A 16,665-nucleotide genomic window follows, 5' to 3' on the forward strand; every position below is an offset into this window, starting at 1 on the left:
TGTGTGCATTAGAAAAATGCTCCAAAAGGAATGTCTTGAACCCACTGAAGCTACCCTTTATTTTATTTTATTTTATTTTATTTTATTTTATTTTATTTTATTTTATTTTATTTTATTTTATTTTATTTTATTTTATTTTATTTTATTTTATTTTATTTTATTTTATTTTATTTATTTTGGTATGGAGAATCACAAGAGTCCAGTCTGGAAGTTACTATAGCGGATTTTCAAATCCTAATTAGAAACTCATCACTGCACTGTTGTTCCAAATTCCAAATTCCACAATACCTTTAAAAAAAAATTAAGGACATTCCCCTACTTATTTAAGAGGTATATTAACTTTTCAGCTGTATCATTAATGGATAGAGTAGCTCTGTTGTAGGAAAAGTATGCAAATTGCATTGTGAACTTGTTTGGTTACTGGTGTGGAGTGACTAGTACTCATGCAATTGACCAAGCCTAAGTTATTATGTCCCCAACAGCCATGTCACAGTGTTGCCCTCAGGAGGACTTTGATTAAGATGACCAAGCAGTCCTCAGCACCCCTTTCTCCACTATCCAGGCTTGAAGACGTGTCTCTCCCAGAGCAGAAGAAAAGAAGAGCCTTCTGAATCAGGTCAATGACCTATCTAGTCCAGCACCCTCTTCTCATGGTGGCAAACCAGTTGTCTGTGGGAAACCCATAAGCAGGATTTGAGTACAAGAGTAGCTTCTTCTCCTGAGGTGTAACTGGTACTCAGAAGCATTGCTGCCTTAGACCATGGAGGCAGAGCTGAGCCATCATGACTAATAATAATAATAATAATAATAATAATAATAATTTATTATTAATACCCCGGCCATCTGGCTGGGTTTCCTATTATAACCTATTGAACATTAAAAGCTTCCCTAAACATTAAAAGCTTCCCTAAACAGGGCTGCCTTTAGATGTCTTCTAAAAGTTTGGTAGTTATTTTTCTCTTTGACATCTGGTAGGAGGCCGTTCCACAGGGCGGGTGCCACTACCGAGAAGGCCCTCTGCCTGGTTCCCTGTGACTTGGCTTCTCGCAGCGAGTGAACCGCTCATCGTTCAGCCCGGACACTGAGGTCCAGCTCTGAGGGCCTTCTGCTGGTTCCCTCACTGGGAGAAGTGAGATTACAGGGAACCAGGCAGAGGACCTCCTCAGTAGTGGTGCCCACCCTGTGGAACGCCCTCCCATCAGATGTCAAGGAAACAAACAACTCCCTGACTTTTAGAAGACATCTGAAGGCAGCTCTGTTTAGGGAAGTTTTTAATGTTTAATGCTGTATTGTGTTTTTAATATTCTGTTGGGAGCTGCCCAGAGTGGCTAGGGAAAACCAGCCAGATGGGCAGGGTATAAATAATAAATTATTATTATTATTATTATTATTATTATTATTATTATTGTTGTTGTTGTTGTTGTTATTATTATTATTATTATTATTATTATTGTTATTATCATCATTATCATTATCATTATTATTTCCATTCTGAAGGAAATCAGCCCTGACTGCTCACTAGAAGGACAGATCGTGAAGCTGAGGCTCCAATACTTTGGCCACCTCATGAGAAGACAAGGCTCCCTGGAAAAGACCCTGATGTTGGGAAAGATGGAGGGCACAAGGAGAAGGGGATGACAGAGGATGAGATGGTTGGACAGTGTTCTCAAAGCTACCAGCATGAGTTTGACCAAACTGCGGGAGGCAGTGGAAGACAGGAGTGCCTTGCGTGCTCTGGTCCATGGGGTCATGAAGAGTCGGACCCGACTAAAGAACTAAACAACAACAACATTGTTATTATTATTTGTGTTCTTGTCTGGCTGGGATGTGTCCTCAACTCTGATAATGCCTCTTGGTTGCCTGGATGGAGGTGTGTGTGTGTGTGTGTGTGTGTGTGTGTGTAATCTAGCTTAGTCTGTAAAGGTAAAAATCATATGGTCACCCAGAAGGGAATGCAGCCATCGGGCTGAGAATGGTCCGTCCCCCCTCCTTGAAGGCAGACACTGAAGCAAGCAATGTGGGAATAAACAGACTCTATTTATTAAGTACACAAAGCAAACAAAATCAGTTATCGAAAGCCTTTTTTGCTCCTGCTGCTACCATGATTAATGAATTATTTACATGACCATTCATTTATACCGTATAAATTTAAAGAAATAATATTATATTTGCATGACATTCAATTACACTAAAAGGCATGGCTGTCCGTTTAGGACGGTACAGAAATGGGTGTTGTACATAGGTGTCCATTAAACAGCTCTCCTTAAGCCCCCTTTTGTGCCACGGCTGTGACGAGTGGATGCAAATTGTGTGGCTGTGGCCACTCCTCATCTTCCCCTGCAGAGGGTACAAAAGCCAATTGAGATAGGGGGCAGTGGGCTCACTTCATTGCAGTATGTGTCTCTGTGTTTGTGCAAGTGAAGGAAGCAGCTTTCGCCCACCCTCAATAACAGGAGGAATTTAACATAATCAATAAGAACCGAGAGTCTCCGATGTGTGGGTGGCCCGGTGGAGGAAAGAGGTTGGGGTTCATCTTGAGATCTATCTTTGATTCCACGATGCTGGCGAAAGTACCAAAGAGTCACATCTGCACAGTTCAGACACAAGGTGTTTTCTATTTCATGGGCTTGTTGGTTATCCCTCGCTCTCTTTTTTTTACCCAAATATATTACTGAATTTCGCCTTTGCACCTCGGACTATTGCTGAAAATTTCGCTTTTACCCCTTTGGCCAAGTATTTTGCAGCCTCTGCTGTTGCTGACATTGCTTTGCCCATCTGATTGGAGAAAGAAGAAGGGATGTTGAGGCCTGATTCCATCAGCAACCCTCCCTACGTTGACTGGGGACCCCTCCCCCTGAACCCCTGTTAGAATTGCATTTGGAAGGTCAGTGCGGTAGGCTGAGAAAAGTGGTCGTGGGCTCCTTTGGGAGCTGGATTCTGCCAAGGCCTGATTCAAATCAGGCATATGTGGATGCCCCAGAGTCATCCATGACTCTCAGGGCAGAGTAGGCTTCAGGCAGGAAGGTGAGGCAGAACCTCTGAAACACTTACAGAGGCAAGCCTTGCAGAGAAGCCCCTTGCATAGGAATGGCATGGACAAGGCAAGATGGGTGCCTTTGCCAAACAGCTTGCAAAGGTGCACACTTCAAAAGTGACCCCCCCTACCTTTAGTCAGTTGTGGGGAGGCACAAGCCCCGAACTACAGTGGAACGTACTAGCTCAGAAGGTGGCAGACTCTCCTTCCTTGGAGAGTTTCAAACAGAGTTTGGATGGCCATCTGCTAGGGATGTCTTAGCTGTGATTCCTGCATCGCACATGGTTGGACCAGATGACACCTGGATTCCCTTCCAACTCTGCAGTTCTATGATTTTATTATTCTACTGCAGGAACAAATCCAGGACAGAACAAGCAGCTGCTTGGGAAATGACTTATAACGAAATTGGGCAGAGGACCAGAGGCATTCCTTTGGGAATGGTACAGACAGAGGCTCCCAGGGGCCAGAAGAGCACATTTATATATGCAACTACAGCAACTCAGATTTTGTAAGCTCAGAAATGGAGGATGGGAGAGGTCCCAAGGAAGGAGGAATGGCAGCTAAAAATGATGGTGTATGCAGAGTTAGCAGGCTTAACTAGCAGGGTAAGAGAACAAGATGATTGAGTTTATAAAGAGGAATGATTTTTGTGTGTGGAATACGTGGGAAATAACTGAAAGCAAGTGAAAACATGAGCAAGATTAATGTGAATTCAACAGTTGCAATTTTGTTTGAGGTAACATGAAAAGGAGGGGAAATTAGATGGTTGGAATAGAATATGCAGTAAGAATGGGAAACTTAAAAGAACCATGGAAGGAGAAGAAGGGAAGTTGGTGTATTATTTTGTTTTATTGGTGGGTGTTTATTTGTGGAAATTCTATAACTGGAAACTTTAATAAAAAATAATATCTGATAAAGGCCAAGTAGTTGCCAGTTTGGCCCAAGGCCTGATTCAGACCCTGCCTGGATTGAGGCCATAGGGCAGATGGGAGGCAAGAGCTGTGAACACTCCTAGGATCCAGCCCTACCTAAGGATTCTGTGGGTAGGACTGGGATTTTCTGGATGCAAAGCAAGCAGCACGACCGCTGAGCTCCCATCCTTCCCCAAACTCATCAGAACTGCATGTAGAATTGCCTGTACCCACCTGCTCCTTGAAATTTTCAAACTCCCTTTTCCCTTCCACTTTAGCTGTGTCTCTCTTAGCTGTATCGCTCTTAGCTGTATCACTGTCATCCTCCTTGCCCTGAACCGAAATGCTCAGAGTCAAAACCAGCAGTGCTGCAGATAGCAGGATGGGCCACAACTTCATGATGGGTCAGATTCGGAATTCCTCCTTCGGCTGGCAGAAAGGAATAGAGGTGAGGAAGGGTTGTTCCTTGTCTCTGCTCTGCCTGAGGTGGAGCTCTGCCTTCCTTATATAGCCCTTGTTGAGAACAGTTGGGTGATGCTACCTATTTCTGGCCTCAAACCAGAAATAGGGAGAGCAATTGGCCATCTTGTGTGGGGAACGCTGAGTTCCTTGCCAGGGCTGAATAGATTTCCTCCATTCTCTTCCTTGACTGTTCGTCTGGTTCATTCCACTCTGGGTCTCACCCTTCCTGGCTCAGACATTTCTGATACTGACTCCAAATTTGCATCATGCAAAGTTTGCCACAGCTCCCCAGTCCTTTTGAAAAAAATAAGCAATGTTGCTTCCCCAACATACTTAAGAGGTACATTAACTTTTCAACAGTCTCATTAATGGGTACAATAACTCTGCTGTAGGAACAGTATGCAGGTTGTATAATGCGCTTGGTTGGGTACAGGTGTGGACTGACCAGGACACTGACGCAAGCCTAACTTATAATTGCAGGACGTGGGTGGCACTGTGGGTTAAACCACAGAGCCTAGGACTTGCTGATCAGAAGTCGGCGGTTCGAATCCCCTTGATGGGGTGAGCTCCTGTTGCTCGGTCCCTGCTCCTGCCAACCTAGCAGTTCAAAAGCACGTCAAAGTGCAAGTAGATAAATAGGTACTGCTCCGGCGGGAAGGTAAACGGCATTTCCGTGCGCTGCTCTGGTTCGCCAGAAGCGGCTTAGCCATGCTGGCCACATGACCCGGAAGCTGTACGCCGGCTCCATCAGCCAATAAAGTGAGATGAGCGCCGCAACCCCAGAGTCGGCCACGACTGGGCCTAATGGTCAGGGGCCCCTTTACCTTTACCTGAGGTGAACTTGGAGTTATATGACTCCCAAGTCCTCAGTGTCCCCCTTTCCACTATCCAGGCACTATGTACAGACAAAAGCATAATGTACAGGCAAAAGCATAATGGCGTCCGTTCTATCCAGCTCTGAGAGAACAAACAGGCACAAGTAAAAAAGTACATACAGCGGAAGAGATAAAACTGTCTTCCATTCCCCACACTCTTCTCAGACAGGCATGTGATTTACACCAATCACAAATGCAGTGTTGGAGGAGGGAAATTGCTAAAAAAACCTTTCTCCTGAAGCATCTATGCCCTCTCAAAAGAGTCATCTGCAACCCTTAAATAGTCCATGGCTGATTCTGAAGTTACAGCCTCCTGTCCAGTGGTGCAGTAGGAGAAGCTACATGGAAAGAGATGCTGAGAGCTGTTCTCCAAAGGATTTGGAAGGCAGCATATTGACTACATCAGCCCCAAAGCCTGAAAGAGTTCTGCTACTGTTGTACTGGGGCTTGGCACTCACCCCAGAGGTGGGAGCAATTGTGAGAGGTTGGCAAGGAAAGGCAAATCAGGATCCTACAGATCTCTCAATGGGCCCTGCTAGCTGAGGCATGGAGGATGTTGCTTCAGAAAAGAGCAAGAGGCATATGAAGGCTTAAGAGGGCTGTGGAGGCTTTCCTCTCCTGTGGAGGAAACCCCTCTGGGAGAGCTGTCTGCGATGCCTAAAAAGCATCCACAGCTGATTCGGCAGTCACATCCTCCTGCATGTCTGGAGCAGGCAAAACTACAAGTGAGTCATTTTGAGAGTCTGAAGATAGTGGAAGAGCCACGTCCTCAAAACTGGATAGTGGAGAAGGAGTGACTAAGTTCTTGAGAGTCATCTAGGTCCAAGTCCTTCTCAGGGCAACTTTGCCATATGGATGTTGTGGACAATATAAGTTAGGCTTGGTTAACAGCATGTTTCACTGTGTAGGTCACTCCAAATCAGCAACCTACCAAGCTCATTAAACAACTTGCATACTGTTCCTGCAGCAGAGCTGTTGTACTCTTGGAAAATTAATGTACCTGTTCAAAACATTCTCAAAAGGTACAGTACTTTCTCTGCAAAAGCCATTGTGCAGCCTGGAGATTGGAACAGCAACAAGGTGATAAGCCTTAGACATCTCAACAGAGTTGCTGTACTCCTTCATGTTGAAAAGTTAATATACCTCTTAAGTATTCATTTTTGGACTGGAACAGAATTTTGCGCTTCCTGACTAATGGAATAAGAGACTCACCAGGTGCTCTCTGAAACCTGGAGTCAGACGAGATGCTTAAGGAAGTTGCTAGCCACCTCTCAAAGAAATATTTGTAATGTTAACATTGTAAAAAAAGAGATTACAGCCGTAATCTATCATGTGAAAAATCCCACCGCCCCCAAAACTATTGCCTCTTCTCTGATGGGGAAATGATTTTTATTTAATGTTGGAGCACCTTATACAAATGGGGACGCGGGTGGTGCTGTGGGTTAAACCACTGAGCCTAGGGCTTGCTGATCAGAAGGTTGTTGGTTTGAATCCCCGCGACGGGGTGAGCTCCCGTTGCTCGGTCCCTGCTCCTGCCAACCTAGCAGTTCAAAAGCACATCAAAGTGCAAGTAGATAAATAGGTACTGCTCCGGCGGGAAAGTAAACGGCGTTTCCGTGTGTTGCTCTGGTGCGCCAGAAGCGGCTTAGTCATGCTGGCCACATGACCCGGAAGCTGTATGCCGGCTCCGTCAGCCAATAAAGCGAGATGAGCGCCACAACCCCAGAGTCGGCCACGACTGGACCTAATGGTCAGGGGTCCCTTTACCTTTACCTAGGTCAGTGGCCATGACTGCCTCCTGTGGGAGTGAGTGCCATAATTTAACTATCCACTGCATGAAGCAGTGCTTCCTATTACTCATCCTGAATCTTCTGACATGCAGCTTCAGTGGAGGCCCATGAGTTCTAGTATTATCAGAGAGGGAGAAAAGCTTTCCTCTGTTCACTTTCTCCATGCCATGTGGGATTTTATGAGCTTCTATCATTGTCACCAGTCAGGCTTCAAGGAATCCAATCCCTCCCACGGTAGGCAGCCAAGTATTAGATAAACAAGGAGAGTTCTTACCATGTCTTTTATACAATACAGTGGTACCTCGGGTTAAGTACTTAATTCATTCCGGAGGTCCATTCTTAACCTGAAACTGTTCTTAACCTGAAGCACCACTTTAGCTAATGGGGCCTCCTGCTGCTGCCACACCGCCAGAGCACGATTTCTGTTCTCATCCTGAAGCAAAGTGCTTAACCTGAAGCACTATTTCTGGGTTAGCGGAGTGTGTAACCTGAAGTGTATGTAACCTGAAGCATATGTAACCCGAGGTACCACTGTATTCACAGAGAGAGAGATAGCAATGCCATCTTTCTTAGATAATGGCATTTCTCCAAGTTAAGCCCCACCCCTCCATCTCTCCCTTTATACGTCATTCCTATGGTGGCTGATCTGTGCCTTCTACCTCTGAGCTCTCTGCTCTCCTACTTTCAATGACCTCCAGGTTCTGGGAGGGGGGGGGGGTCTGGCATGCTTTCTAAAGACACTGAGTCTGTCAGCTATCTCTCCCCTGGTGCTGCTGCTTCTTCCTGCTCCTCTCCCATTATTTCCCAGCTTCTCTCCTCCTCTGCCTCTGAGCTATGCCCTCCCGCAGACCACTGACTTCCTCTTCTCTGGAAAGTTCAGGAGGAGGGGGAGGCGGTCTCCACCATTCCTCCTCCACTGTCCAGTCCCTGACATCATCTCTTACTCACTTTTTCTATGAACCCAAACGTCCCAAATGAGGCAACCTTTGCTTGTAGGGGAGTCACTTTATTCCCTTCCACATTTTGGCTGCCCTTTTCTGAACCATCCTGAAAACCAACTCCAAAGATTCTCAATCAATCAATCAAAATGTTTATTCCGCTTTACGCCCATCATGAAACACAACACAACACAACAAAACAAAACAAATAAAACAGCGGACTCGTACAAGCCACAAGCAATACAACACAGTTCACAACTCACAAGGACAGACATTAGCCATTCACAAGAAAAGCTTAAGATTAAGACTAAGATTCTGGCACCACACCAAAATCAACATCTGCTGTCACCACAGAAAACCCTTACAACTATCAATAATCAGCCAACATTCCATTCCGTCTCTTGTACGAGAGGACGGCTGTTAGGAATTTAGCAACCTGTAGGGTAATATAAGGATCCACATCTTGAAGAACCCAGGCAAGCTGTAGGTTTACTGGTTTGTCAGCCATAGGCTGGATTATGGGGTTTAGTATACTAGCACGGGCTGAACTGTACAAAGGGCAGATAAACATAACATGATGTAGAGATTCCGATGTTTTCATTTCACAAGCACACATTGAAGGGATTTAGCCCTTAGTGAATCTATGTCTCAGCACATTTGTTGAAAAGACATTGAACCTAGCTCTAATGAAGGCGTATCGGTGAGACGCGGCCATAAGCGATGTTAAGTAGGACGGAGCGCGGTAGATAGGGGTTATGCCGAAATTTAACGGCGAGCAGGCTCCACCACCAGCTACGAAATTTTGGTATAGCTCCGCATCATTCAGCCTTTGATTTATACATCTTTTTGCCACATTTAGATCCAGTTTGAGCAATTCAGTGGGTGAGATCTCATAGGACAGCAATTTGGCATGGATTTTTCCTGACCACAAATTTGTGAAGTCATCTCGCCACATGCATTGAATGAGATAGTGGTTCGGGAGTTTATGCCATAGAGATATCCAATAAATCAAAACTCTCCTCCATATAACTAACTCCACTGAGGGGATCTTCATTTCTAAGCGAATAGCCGCATTACTTATGCATGTTGGTAATTTTAAAAGTCGGCGTAGGAATTGGCTTTGAAGTGACTCTAAAGGTGAGAGGTTTGCAAAGGCAGCCCATAAAGGTGCAGCATAGGCCATTGTGGCCATCACTTTGATGCTATATATTTTCAAGGCCGCAGGGATGAATAAGGCCCCCTCAGAGTAGAAAAAACGAAGGAGGGAGTGTGATAGGGCTTTTGTCTTGTTTTGAAGATATTCAACGTGCGCTTTCCACCCTAAATTATATTGAAAATAAATTCCTAAATATTTGAATTTGTGTACTTGTTCGATTTTCGTGCCCTCCAGTTTCCATGAATAAAGTTTGCGACTCCTTGAAAATATCAGTACTTTGGACTTGGTGTGGTTGATAGACAGATGATTAGAATGGCAATATGTCGCGAAAATCTTTAGTGCCCTTCTTAAACCCACTCTGGAGTAAGAGAGTAGTACCGCATCATCTGCGTAAAGAAGTAAAGGACAACGGTACTCTGCTATACGCGGGGAATGGATAAATTTTTGTGAGACGGCTAATGGGTTCCTCATATCACTGATAAATAAGTTAAAAAGAAGCGGCGCTAAAATACAACCCTGGCGTACACCCTTATTTATTGGCACTGGGTTAGTCAGGTCTCCAGCAGGGGATAATCTCACCCTGGCCACGGACCCGGCATGAAGTTGGGAGATAAGCCACAGGAGCCTTCTATCTATTCCCCAACTGGCAAGTTTATCCCATAGTAATTTCCTCGGAATACTATCAAACGCAGCTTTCAAATCTATGAAAGCTGCACAAAGTTGGCCCCGTCGAGGTGTCGAGTATTTCCGGGCTAAGTGATAAAGAATAATTGCCTGGTCTGTTGTGGATCGGTTTAATCTAAATCCAGCTTGCTCATGTCCAATCAGGTCCGCCTCAACTGACCACTTCATCAACCTTGCCAGCAAAAAATGGGCATATATTTTCCCAATGGACGATAGCAGACTGATATTCCGATAATTCCCTGGGTCACCGGGAGGGCCTTTTTTATAGATAGGAATTATAATGGCCTCCTTCCACATTCCTGGAATTAAGCCCGTGGCATTTATTGCGTCGAACGTTTTAGCTAAAATCCCTGCCCACCATGCAGAATGAAGCTTTATAGCCTCAACAGGGACCAAATCTGGCCCAGGGGCCTTACCAGTTTTCAGCTCGGCTATCAATTCTAGGATTTCAGCAGGGTCGGTATTGGGCCAGACGGGAAGGGGATTAGAGGGTCTCCAATGAGTGGCTGGAGCTTCTGCCACTGAGAAATATTTTCTCAGGAACTGCTCCCATATAGGGGCCGGGATCACCATTAAGGGAAAAGATTCTCCTCTACTTAACTTGCTGATCTACATCAACAAAATTGAGCCCCCATCCAAACATAAGTTGTTGGGTTTCCAGGAAGAGAGAATGCTCTTGTGCTCAGGTCTGGCTTGGCCCCTGTCAAGATGGGATGTTGAGCTGCATGGGCCACTGGCCTGATCCAGCAGAGCATTTCTTAGGTTATTATCACCCTAGTGGCAGTGGAAATATTGTGCGATGGGGAAATAGAAGGGAACCCCCTGTTCAGTACAGTTTTTCTTCCCCTAATTGGCCAGGGAATATCTGAGCCATGACAGCCTCATAACCAATTAGGGCCCCAGCAAACTCTGAAACTGGCCATGTGGAAAAGAGATGTCTGCCAAGACCAGTGGTAAATGGTGTTCCAAATAACTTTGTTCCTGCTCCCTAGCCAACAATACCTTACAACCCAAGCCACTCCTGATTAAAAACAAACAAACCAGCTGAGTGGCCGGGCACAAACCCAGATTCTTCCTTGCTCGTGAAGGAAAGGGTATATAAAGAGCTGGTGCCATCACCTGGGACAGAACAGACCAAAGGAGAAGCTCTTCCACTCCATTGACCAGCGTGAAGCCATCATGAAGTTCTCCATCACCCTCTTTGTTGCTGTGTTGCTGATCTGGTCCATTATAGCTCTGAATGAGGTCCAGGCTGAGGATTCAGCCCAGGGCAAGATGGTAAGTAGAAGAATATAAGGACAGCCCTGAAGCTGGATCAGGCCAGGGATCCATCTAGTCCAGCATCCTCTTCTCACAGTAGTCAACTGAAGGAGAAGCCCACAAGCAGGCCCTGAAGGTAACAGCCATTCTCCCTGACACTTGGAATTCCCAGGAACTGATATTAACAAGGGGTCTCCATCCTGTTGCCAAGGAGTTGTCATTCTGCTGTTTCAAACTGAATATGGCCATCCAAGGGGCCTCCAATGTGCTCAGGTCCTGCTTGTGGGCTTCTTGTGGACTTCTGGATGGCCACACTGGGAACAGGATACTGCACCAGATGGGCCTTTGCTTGCTGTCTAGTGGGACTCGTCTCAGATCTCCTAAGACACAGGGTGGTATCCAATGCTTGTCCTCCTCAGAGTAGACTCATTGAAGTTAAGAGGCATGGCTATCTTAGGTCCATTAACTGCAAGGAATCTACTCTGAGTAGGGTCTTCTTTGAGTAGGACTAGCACTTGCTACCAGTGGCATCTGAACTGAAATTGTTTTCAGATGTTGTTAGATGAGTTAATTCATTTATCTCTTGTTTTGTTTGGTGCCCCAGAGGAAGGGCAGGATATAAATATAATTAATAATAATTATGGTAATGGTAATAACAACTAAATCTCAACAACTCATAGAAAGCTGCCCTCTGCCAAGTTGAACAATTGGTTCTTCAATGTTATCTATGAATTGACTGGTTGTAGCTCTCCAGGGGTTCAGTCAGGGCTCTTTTCTATCCCCACCTGCAGATGCCAGGGATTAGGTAAAAGGTAAAGGTAAAGGACCCCTGGATGGTTAGGCCCAGTCAAAGGCAACTATGGGGTTGTGGGGCTCATCTCGTTTTTCAGCCCAAGGGAACTGGCATTTGTCCACAGAGAGCTTTCTGGGTCATGTGGCCAGCATGACTAAACTGCTTCTGGTGCAACGGAACACTGTGATGGAAACCAGAGCACACAGAAATGCCATTTACCTTACCTCCGCAGTGGTACCTATTTATCTACTTGCACTGGCGTGCTTTCAAACTGCTAGGTTGGCAGGAGCCAGGACAGAGCATCGGGAGTTCATCCCGTCAGAGGAATTTGAAATGCCAACCTTCTGATTGGCAAGCCCAGTAGGCTCAGTGGTTTAGACCACAATCTTTGGTACCTTGGACCTTCTGCATGCAAAGCAGATGTTCTAACACTGAGATTATTTATTATTATTATTATTATTATTATTATTATTATTATTATTATTAATACCCCGCCCTCCCTGGCTAAATCCAGGCTCAGAGCGGCTAACATCAAACGTATAACACATTAACATAAAATCAGGCAAACAATTGAAATACATCCTAAAATCAGATCAGGATCAAAATAAAATCCAATCAGATGGCAACCCACAGATTAGGGTTGGGGATCTTAAATGCTCACCAGGCCCAACTGTTTCTGCTGAACTTATATGGGTCTGTGAGAAAAATTGTGAGGCCACTTTCATGCAAGTTCTTATGAAAGGGGAGGAGGAGTCAGACAGAACCCCGGCCAAAGGCCTGGCAGAACAGCTCCGTCTTGCAGGCCCTGCAGAGAGAAGTCAAATCCTGCAAGGCCCTGGTGTTTTGTGACACAGTGTTCCACCAGGCCAGGGCCCTGGCCGAAAAGGCCCTGGTCCTTGTCAAGGTCAGTCTAATCTCCTTGAGGCTCGGGACCTCCAAAATGTTGTTATTTGTGGACCATAAGGTCCTTCATGGGACGCGGGTGGCGCTGTGGGTAAAACCTCAGCGCCTAGGACTAGGATTCGGTGGTTCGAATCCCCGCGGCAGGGTGCGCTCCCGTTGCTCGGTCCCAGCGCCTGCCAACCTAGTAGTTCGAAAGCACCCCCGGGTGCAAGTAGATAAATAGGGACCGCTTACTAGCGGGAAGGTAAACGGCGTTTCTGTGTGCGGCGCCGGCTCGCCAGATGCAGCTTGTCACGCTGGCCACGTGACCTGGAAGTGTCTTCGGACAGCGCTGGCCCCTGGCCTCTTAAGTGAGATGGGACCACAACCCCAGAGTCGGACACGACTGGCCCGTACGGGCAGGGGTACCTATACCTTTACTTAAGGTCCTCCATGGAGCATACCAGGAGAGGCGGTCCCATAGGCATGAGGGACCTAGGCCTACATTCCTTCCCTCAAACTCAAGTACAATCCTAGTCTTTGTGGTTCTCATAAAGGGGTGGTTTAAAGAGAAACAGAGGAACCTGCCTTATACTGAGACAGTCCATATAGCTCGGTATTGACCACTCTGAGGAACAAAAGATCTCCAAGGTTTAGGACAGGAGACCCGGCAAGCACACCTGGGAATGCCATTGTAGATTGAATTTGGGCCTTTTAGACTGCAGGGTAGATGCTCTAACACTGAGTACAGTTTGCAGTGGAAGAGGATAGTCCCTTCCACTCTTGACCAGAGGGACAAAGGTTCCACTCCACACTTGTAACGCGAGGAAGGGTGTCTGCAGATGCTGGGTCATGATATCAACTATCTTCTCTTTGCTACCAACAGGGAGCATTGAACGATGTGATTCATACAATCAGGAAACGTGCCCCAAAGGCAAATAGGAATGCAGTTGAGGCAGCCCTTCTTTTGAAAGGGATAATTAATTATACTGGAAATGCTGACAAGCCTAAGGAATATCAGCCTGCACCAGACCACCCAGTAGCTATGTCATAGCAACATGTCCTTCCTGCCTGCTGCTGGCCCTCCTCAAGGCACCTCCACTTCTGCAACCAGACCCTGCGATGCTCCAGTTCATTTTGATCTAACCACCGACCGCTCCCTCCTCCCAAAAATGCTCAGAGGTTCAGCACAAGGTCTTCAAACATCAGCCCATCACCACTAATTTCTCTCCATGCAGAAGGAACCCAGCACTGAGGCATCAATTGCAATGGCCCACTCAAAAAAATAAAGGTCATCCAGCATTTCTCTGTGTCTGTTTTTACCTGGGATTAATGTCACGTCAGTTGAGTTTCAAGCAGAAGAGGTTTATTCACTAGGGCTGCCCCACTGAGCTGTGATTGTCATTGGAGGCTCAGGTGGCCTTGGCAAGGAGTGCTTTTTTCCAGCTCCAACTGGTTCACCAGTCTATGGCCCCTTTTGGACACAGATGACTTGACCTCTGTGCTCCATGTTCTGGTAACTTCCAGGCTGGACCTCTGCAAAGTGCTCTACATGGCGCTGCCCTTGAAGACAACTCAGAAACTTCCGTTGATTCATAATACATCAGCCAGATTACTAGCAGGAGTTCCATTTTCATCACATATAAACCAGATGCATCGGTTGCCCGTTTGATTCCAGGCTCAATTCAATGTACTTCTATTTGTGTTCAAAGCCCTAAAGGAGTCAAGCTCCAAATATCTGAAAGATAGTCCCCTTCCTTACGCTCCTTCTTGCCTGCGAAGTTCTGTGGGCTAACCAGCCTCATATAACCAATATGCTTAAGTCTACTTAAGGCATAAAGGGGTTAAGACCATTGAGTAAGCTGTCCTGCCAGACTTAGCTCACCTTGGGAGGAGCTAGGGAATCAGGCCTATGGTTCTTCCCTCAGTCTCCCTCAGAAACTTAGCATGTAAAGAGGTCTGAGCTGATTGCTGAAGCTCAGATGTAGCATGGCCATTATTGTGTCCCTATGCTAATAATTTAGGAACTTTGGCCTGATCCAGCAGCCAGGCTCTTCTTGTGTCCACAGATTATTTACTTCTATGTTCAGAACATTGAGACATCATCATAACATACAGACATTCAGCTTTCCATTTTTATGGACAGTCTTCTCTCATAATGCTAGAACGGAGTCAGGGCTGTCCAATGAAGTTGAATGCCAGAAGATTCAGGACAAAGGAAATAAGCTGTATAGTTCAACTATGGACCTCAGTCCCACAAAAGGTACTGATAGTCACCAGCTTGGATGGCATGAAAAGTGGATTCGTCTAATTCATTGATAATAGGGTTTCTGCCTAATTGTGTTCTACTCAAAGTGTATCCACTGAAGGTGATGGACCCAATTGCTCATGTTCATTCATTTTGGTGGTTTTATTCTGAGAAGGACTCACAGTGGATACCACCAAAAGCCCATCCGTGGCTACTGATTGTTTTATTTTCTTTATTTATTGCATTTCTATCCCACCTTTTTCTCCAAGGAGCTGAAGATGGTGTACATGGTTCTGCCACCCCTCATTTAATCCCCAGAACAACCCTGTGAGGTAGGTAATGACTGGCTCAGGGTCACCCAATGAGCTTCATGGTTTGAAGCTTGGTCTTCCAGGAACCTAGTCTAACACGCTAACCAATGCACCACATTGTCTTCTTGCAAAGTCCAGGGATCTAGATGAACAGAGAGATTTTAGTTTGGCAAACATAGATGGGGCTTTTTTTCAGCCAGAACCGAAAGGTTCCCAAACCTCTCAGGTTGGTGCCATTGCCATTCTAAGAGAATGTGACTTCATTGTGAGTTCTGGCACCTCTTTTTCTAGAAAAATAGCACTGAGCATAGTGTTATGCAGCACAGTGAAGCTCAGAAACAAAGTGGCATGAGGCTTTGCAGGATCCTAGTCACACTGAAGAGGAATTTGTTGTTGTTGTTTTGAATACTTTGTAGACTGCATCATTATGATAATCTCTAAGCATTGTACAAGGAAACAAAACAATTGACCTCACATTTTGACTCAGGAGGGGGACACCTTGAGATCACCTTCATCCACCTAATTATTGGGTCCACACCCATAGGCGATCATGTCCACCCCAGCAGCTTTTACACCAGAGTATGGGAAGTATTGGTCCTCCAGATTGTGCTTGACTCCACCTCCCAAGAGCTCCAACCAGCATAATCAATGGTTCCACATGATGTGCATTCATTATAATGGATCTACTCTGAGGAGCATGAACATTGGGTGCAGCCCTCCAGCTCTTTCCCCCAAATTTCTGGTGCCTGGAAGAACAGCTGCTCCTTCTACTCAAATTCCCCTGGGCTGAGCTTCTGCTTCATTTGTGGCTCTCATCACAGACCAGAAGAGCACCAGGCTTGAAAGCAGGACAGCTGATATTTTCCATGATGGCTGTACACAGGAAGGTCTTCCTGAATGCTTATGCAGGGAAGAACCACCTTAAAGAATGCCCTGTCTTAGATGATGGCTTTGAGTCTCCTCAAAATAACCAAGCAAGTATTAGAAGTCACCCCAGAACTGGCCCTACTAAACATCTTCCAAGACAATAATGCCCACACACATTACAAAGAGCTCATAACCCACAAAGAGCTCATAATGACCTAGATCAAAGTCCACCAATGTGAGAGGGATATCTAATCAGGAAGAAGTTTGGTCATTCAGGTTTAGTGTCTATGAAGCAGAAAGAAAATTAATGAGCATACCATTTTCCATCATCTGTGTTAGTTCCACATGGGCAGCAGCAGAAACTGCCAGGAGCCTGATCTGAGACCAAGCCATAATGGATAATATCTAACTGAGCCTGCAGAAATACTTAAGGAAATTTTTGCACATTCTCTGG

The 16,665-nt window shown here is 45.7% G+C and overlaps 2 long non-coding RNA genes across 4 annotated transcripts; one reads left to right on the forward strand and one right to left on the reverse strand.

The window, feature by feature from the left end:
- Nucleotides 1-513: 513 nt before the first annotated feature.
- Nucleotides 514-14,053, forward strand: LOC307222263. 2 transcript variants are annotated; one of them, XR_013841694.1, is made up of 4 exons: nt 524-616; nt 4,224-4,393; nt 10,939-11,128; nt 13,672-13,789. It is a non-coding gene; the product is annotated as an uncharacterized lncRNA (long non-coding RNA). The 2 variants fall into 2 exon arrangements; XR_013841693.1 differs by lacking the exon at nt 10,939-11,128 and having other exon boundaries at nt 514-616; nt 13,672-14,053.
- LOC307222270 lies at nt 2,017-4,298 on the reverse strand. 2 transcript variants are annotated; one of them, XR_013841703.1, is made up of 2 exons: nt 4,180-4,298; nt 2,017-2,337 (listed from the first exon to the last, which is right to left on the reverse strand). It is a non-coding gene; the product is annotated as an uncharacterized lncRNA (long non-coding RNA). The 2 variants fall into 2 exon arrangements; XR_013841704.1 differs by having other exon boundaries at nt 2,017-2,775; nt 4,180-4,295.
- Nucleotides 14,054-16,665: the final 2,612 nt, after the last annotated feature.

Source organism: Podarcis cretensis (genome assembly GCF_951804945.1).
Source record: "Podarcis cretensis genome assembly, chromosome: 8".
Taxonomy (NCBI): domain Eukaryota; kingdom Metazoa; phylum Chordata; class Lepidosauria; order Squamata; family Lacertidae; genus Podarcis; species Podarcis cretensis.